The sequence below is a fragment of the Mastomys coucha genome, chromosome X (genome assembly GCF_008632895.1).
Source record: "Mastomys coucha isolate ucsf_1 chromosome X, UCSF_Mcou_1, whole genome shotgun sequence".
NCBI lineage: Eukaryota > Metazoa > Chordata > Mammalia > Rodentia > Muridae > Mastomys > Mastomys coucha.
Window position 1 is genome coordinate 110,870,712 of NC_045030.1, and position 6,960 is coordinate 110,877,671.

At 33.4% G+C, this 6,960-nt stretch overlaps 1 non-coding gene across 1 annotated transcript; it reads right to left on the reverse strand.

Moving 5' to 3' along the window:
- Positions 1–1,053: 1,053 nt before the first annotated feature.
- On the reverse strand, positions 1,054–1,217 carry LOC116096409. Its single transcript, XR_004120989.1, has one exon. It is a non-coding gene; the product is annotated as a U1 spliceosomal RNA (small nuclear RNA).
- Between the last annotated feature and the right edge of the window lie 5,743 nt (positions 1,218–6,960).

Sequence of the window (6,960 nt, forward strand, 5' to 3'; positions counted from 1 at the left end):
AAGTTGACACACAAAAACCAGCCAGTACATATGTCATATTTTCTTTTATATATGTATTCTGGGTTCATGTGTGTGTGTATAAATTATAAAATATAGAAAGAAGACCATAAAAGCAGCACAACAGACCTTAAAAGAGGAGGGATATAGAGGTTAATGGAATTTATGTGACTTGATAATAGAATCAGTGCTATTCAATGAGGCAAGTAAGAAGTGGTTGGACATTAGAAAGAAGGAATGGGGAAGGATTAAGAATAAGAACATACTATGTATGAAAATGTCATAATGAAATACATTACTATTACATTACCTAACTGGTATCCTAACTTTAAACCAAATTGTATAAAGGAAAATTTTAGAAAATAGCACTTGTTGATTTTTTTTCAGAACATTTGGTGTTGAAAGATTTCTTGTCTCATGAGAGAACAAAAAATATCTGCTTTTTCAGATTTGATTATCTTGTTTGTGACAGGCCCTTTTGTGCTCACTGTTTGATTTGATCTTCATGTAGTAACTTGGTGGCATTGCTGATGTCATGTGCCTTTTTACCATGAGAAAAACCTGTTTACTGAGGTTAAGTTACCTAAAGTCCCCTGGTAACAAAATTCAGGGAACAGACTTCAGGGCATAAATATAAGTGATTATCCTGTGTGCTATGTTTCTAGGCTCTCTGGTGTTCATTTTTGCATCTTTCATTTGATAATCCACTATTCTGCTATCCCTTTTCCTTTGCATGTTTTACTTCTCCGTTAGGGTTATTCTACTGTAGAGAGCTGTATTTGTATGAGCTTTGGAATCATGCCTAATGAAGACATAATCTTAGTCTATCTGTAGTTGATTATGGTCTTGAGATAAAAGTATTCACAGCAGACTTTATGAGAACGGAACATTTGCTTTTGGCCTTAAAGGGTTGGTAAGAATTAAAAATGTAAATATTGGGAGGAAAATTTTAGCAATAGGTAAGAATTGCAGAAACATGATGAATATGCCTTTGCAACTGATTGACTTTAAAGGAGAAAATGGAGAGAGAAGTCAACATACTTTTTTTTTTTTAACCAGGGGAGAGCGCGAACGCAGTCCCCCACTACCACAAATTATGCAGTAGAGTTTCCCGCCTTTGGGGAAATCGCAGGGGTCAGCACATCTGGAGTGCAATGGATGAGCCTCGCCCTGGGAAAACCACCTTCGTGATCATGGTATCTCCCCTGCCAGCTAAGTATGTCAACATACTCTTAACAGTTAGTTCTTAGGTAAGTATAATGCATGGGAAATAATGAACCAAAATAAGGAAGGTGAGAGGGGAGTAGGTTTGAAATGAGGGAAGAAAGTGGGATTATTATTTTTAACAAGTTAGGAACACCTGCAGTATAGTGAAAAGAGGAACCATCGAATAAGCATATAAAAATCATATTAACTTCATTAGAAAAGCAACTAACTGGGAGATGGTAGCATGGCTTAGTGTGTAAAAGGCTAGGCAACTTTCTTGAACTAGAGTCCACAGAAAAGAATGCTGTCCTCTGAACTTTGTGTGACTTAGCACATTGATTCCCCCAACACCAAAAATTGAAAAATCAAAATGTAAATAACTAATGTGTTGCCTAGTTTAGGTAGTTTAATACCTTAGTCAGCCTAAAAGAATGATGTAAAATTTTATGCACTCCTAAAAATCACTAACAGTTATATATTTGACTTTTTGATCCCTTCAAATCAATTCTGTTACTGTTTAGATCTTAAACAAGGTATTACTAACTTTTCTCACAAATTTTACTTTTAGTATTGAAGAATAATTTATAGAGAAATTATATACATATTATATTCATTAATGTGAACAAATTAGCTACTTATATTTTAGCATAATTTTTCACAAGATATCTTCTCATTTAAATTATTGGGTTAGGCATTAGTCATGCAGTATTTTTTTACCATCCTATAGTGACTCTTTAGTTCCATGGAAAACCAACTTCTATCATTTTCTATGGAAATTAAGGTTCCAAAACAAAATTTCAGTTTCATAAATTTATAAAAGTAACAAGTGAAAATAGCATGAATATTATATATTATTTAAACATATTACTTATACTTTGTATTTTCCTGCTCAATCATCTGAGACTAAATATTGAAACAGAATTAAGAAAGATGACTGTGAAAGAAGCTCATACAATTATTTTTCCCTCTCTATTTAAGATAGAACAAATATTTGTGCCTTTGAACGTAATAGGCCAGGAGAGAGGTGGAATTGTGAATGGACCAAAATAATAGCTATGATTGAACTATGATGATTTCTATCAGAAGGGTTCTCAGAATAATACAAATAGAAATTGAACACAGTGAATTACAACCCCCTCTTGTTTACTTGTCCCTTTATAATGAGCGATGCAGACAGAAAGGGGTCGGATGATATATAGGTACTCTTATAGGATTTAATTATGAGCAAGCAATGCCAGTACTTATCTTGGTGCTTGTGATAATTACTATGCAAATGAAGGACTACTCTGCAGGAAAACCTTTGTGTGTGCACGTGTGTGCACATAATCATGGAATATTAAAACCCAGAAGGACAGTTGAGAACATTTAATCCAACTTTATTATACACATGAAGAAATTGAAGCACAAACATTTTTAATGACTTGACTAAAGTTATTTAGCCATGGAGTATGAAAGCTACAATTACAATTTTGTTTCTTTCAAAACTTAAAAACTTATAATATTGAGAAACAGTACTGAACAGGGATCGACTGTGGGTTTAAAATTACAATTCCTGAAAAAATTTTGTTAGCTACACAATATTATATAAGTTATAAAACAGCCTCTTGGGGACTTGTTTGCTTCTCTCTCTCTCTCTCTCTCTCTCTCTCTCTCTCTCTCTCTCTCTCTCTCTCTCTCTCTCTCTCTCTCTCTCTCTCTCTCTCCTCTTCCTCTCCATCATTCTTTGTACAAAAAGAGACAATAGAGATGCTTCATTTCTACTAAAAGATATTTGTTATCATTATCATCATTTAACTACTTTGTAACTATGTTATATACTCCTAATTCAAGATAAGTTTTCTGAATCATTGCTGAAATTTTAGAAAGGAAGGTCTGTGAGGTAATGAAGCAGTACAGATAAATCTTGTCAGCATTATTTTAATTAATATGTTCTGGTGTAATTCTTAACTGGAATTTTATTAACAGCCATGAAAACTATGGCTATGTGTTCCTTTATTCATAGATTTGTTCCTGAGAACATCAAGACCACATTAGCAGTTTCACCAAGGTATTCAAACTGAATCTTCTTCAGTGACGACATCCATTAGGCAGTAGCCCTTCATGTTCTGAGAAGGGCCTTGTGAAAGGTTGGTGTAGGGGAAAGGAAAGTCCAAACAGTTTCAGAATAGGAACGGGGATATAATTTATTATTATGCCTAGTGGTTTCCTTGGAAACAATCCAATAATTACTTTATACAAAGTACACAATATACTTGTGTATTAAAGGAGATTAAAACCTCCACATGCAGGTAGGAAAATGAGTTTGAGTGAGATTACTCTTATTCAAGAGCTTTTGTAGTCAGAGTTGAAAACTAGAGGACAATACATTATTTTTAGTGATTATTTTAGAATGCCATTTTCTTAGTTTGACTGATGCAAAGACAAAGGCCAGCTAAAATCTTTCAAGTTATTGACCAAGTTAATAGTTTAATCTAGACATTAAGAATGTTGCTTTTATCCAGTGTTTTTTCTAAGTATAAGAACTAATATTTAATCAGTCATCCATGAACCCCATTTTTTTATATAGAGCATAACAGCATCACCTATACTGCAGCATTGCCATGAGAATTATATAAGATAACACATCAATTGAAAGGGGGCTTAGCTCATAGCAAGTGTTCACGAAATACCAACTGTCGTTTTCATGTTGTTATCTGGGAATATTTCTCTCACTATTTAAGTTATAGAGTTGGACTCCATGTATAACTCTCCTCTAGATTTTACTATTTAAATTATTATTACCCCTGGTGACAAGATATGAGCTTGCCTTTGACACTAAGATATCAGTCACAGTATTTTTGACATGAGATTTTCACAGGGGCATACTGAGTAATTTGTCAAATTAATTCAAAAAGTAAATAGTGAAGTTAAGATTCAAAACAAGATTCTTTTTTCACAGACCGAGAATGAACAAGGGATTCTTAATTTTACTTTTTCACTCATTTTTAATATAATCTGTATATCAAATATGTATGCATCACTCTTGCTCGAGGTATTATATTTTTATACATAGTTATTCAATTGTAAAAAGTAAATGTATGCAAGATGAGTAAATTGCAGAGAAATGCTTAAAAGCATGTGGTGCTTAAGTAACAATATTGGTTTGTGTAGTTAAAGCTTATTTAAGAGGAGGTCCCTGTTTAATGTTCTTACCATAAAAAGCAAAGGAAAATAAAAATTTTACAGACTATATATTTGTTTTTTATACTAGCAATGATAATAGTGTCATGGTACTCACACATTATTTTTAAAAATCATCAAATTATATACATCAAGTACATTTTGTTTGTTGTGCATCAAATATATTTCAGGAAACCTATTACAAAGTGTTCAAGAACTTCTCTGCATGCAGAGAACTGTATAATCGACTTATATTGTATTAACTGCCCAATCATATTTAATATACTTTATTATGTGGCTATCAAACCTGTATTTCTCCATATTTTCCACACAGATGTTATGAGAAAAACTCTGTGAAATACCTTGCTAGAGTGTTCACTGCATTATCTAAAGAAATAGCATAATTGAATAATTTGTTGTTCAGCTTTGAATGGCACCCACATTTGAATTTAGGCCATTATTTTCTAGGTGTAGCCTTGTATATATTGCTCTTAAGGTGGGCTAAGGCCTCTAAGCCTGTTCTTTATCCATAAAATAATATAATTGTATAATATGAAGTAACAGTATAAAATTATATTATTCGTAACTATGTTATTATGAGATTGACAATGCAATCCTAGGGTTGTTAGAGGAATTAAATACCTATCAAATTCTTATATTATCTGGCACATAGTAAATGTTGCTATTACTTTCTATTCAAATAGATAAAGTACATTGTGTGTTGTTAGAAGATGTGAGCTCTATGATAGATAGAAATAGTCTGTCACCTGTCACAATCCTGCTTCCTACTTTTTGTCTTTCTTCTTTCCTTTGCTGCACCTGATTTCCTCCCCTTCTTCCCCAATGCTCTTTCCAATCCAAGCCATGCAAACCTGGCATGGATGAATCCAGGATGTTTAGCGATACTTCATCCCAATAGCTCTCTCAGTCTTCTTGACTTCCGGATTTGTGCTTAGTCTACAATACCCACAATCCTCCCCAAGGATTTAAGATATCCAGTGGATTTTATACAGACCCCTGTTGATCCAGAAGCTAATTAAAATGTTTACTCATTGCACATTGATCTCAGTCATAGGCATTGACTTAGTGATGAAAGAAAAATCCGCCAAGGTAGCCAGGTTTCTGTGTGGTTTCCTTTATAAGAAACACTTACCTATTCCTTCTGACTTGATATATAAATTAACCCACAGAACAGTCTTTCACAGGGCTTGTCAATTAGGCATTTACAATATACTTACTGTTTAGCTGCCCATGGTCACACTCTGGCACCCACTGACCGCATGGAAGGAGACATAAATGCTTTCATAGAATTGGTAGCTTCATTCACTTTTTCTTATTTTGTTATGAAGTCAATTAATATAGACAAGTCAATTCTAATTTCTAAATCCAAGTTTCCAAAATCTTAAATGGAGAGTCCTTTGAACCATTTACAATGTTACTGTTTGTTATTCAATATTTTGTGGATTATATTTTCCTTGCTCTATCATCTGATAGTAAAAGTAACATTTCATGTTTATATGCATCTTTCCTACCTTTTTAGGCAAAAGTACTTCCATGTATATAATCTCACATTTTCCTCATAATTATTCCCTAAGATACATCGAGTCAAGAAAATTCAACACAGCATATATAGGTTAAATAACTTCTTTAAGGCCAAACAACATATTAATGACAGAAGCAACATGCGAACCCAGGTCTCCTGACTTCTACTTTAGTGTAACCACACAGAAAGATGAATTACTGTAATATGGTTGTGTGCTGGAAGAAACTCCACTTAAAAATCTTATCACCTGAAACTTCATTACTTTTTAAGGTGACTTATCTTCATTAGTTTTAAGAGGAGAGAGCTGTCACTTTCTTCAAGTATTTTTCCCTCAAGTATAGTACTTGTTATGTGCCACAGAGACTAGTAACCATCATCTGGTCTGCATTACAATAGATAATGTACCCCCAAGAGCCAGATGAGTATTTCAGTGAAATTGCTGAATAATACCTATGCTGTGACGACATTTTCCCCTTACCTACTTTATACAAGCGGTCTAAGAAGTAGATATAACTCTGAGACAAACATGTACAGGGCTCTCGGTTTTTTGTTTTTGTTTTTGTTTTGTTTTTTTTTTTTAACCTTTACTTAACTGGATTTGGCAATTTGGTAGCCAGACCTTTTAAAATAACATCTGGAACTAAGAAGAAAGTTGTTTTAAAAATTATCTAAGTAAGAAAAATTATCATTAAAAGCCAGTGCTTTGCTTTTTTCTTCACACTTCCAAGTAAGCTGAATATATGGTGTTCAAATACTTAGCAAATTATAAGGGAAAAGAGGGCTGCAAGAGGCAAGCACGCTGACAACCAAACTGACAACTGACAGTCTGACAGAGACAGAGAAATGACAGAAAAGCAATAAAGCTCAGAAACCAAACTCACAAAGAACAGCAATCTATAGTCATTTAGCACAGAAGCATCATTCTATAAGAACACACTATATTATTCAGATTTTGAAAGATATCCTTAATTTATTAGAACATTAATCACAAGATAGTTTAAAAGTATAGATTCTGCTAAGCAGCCTGAGGTAATGTGAAAAAATAATAACAACAA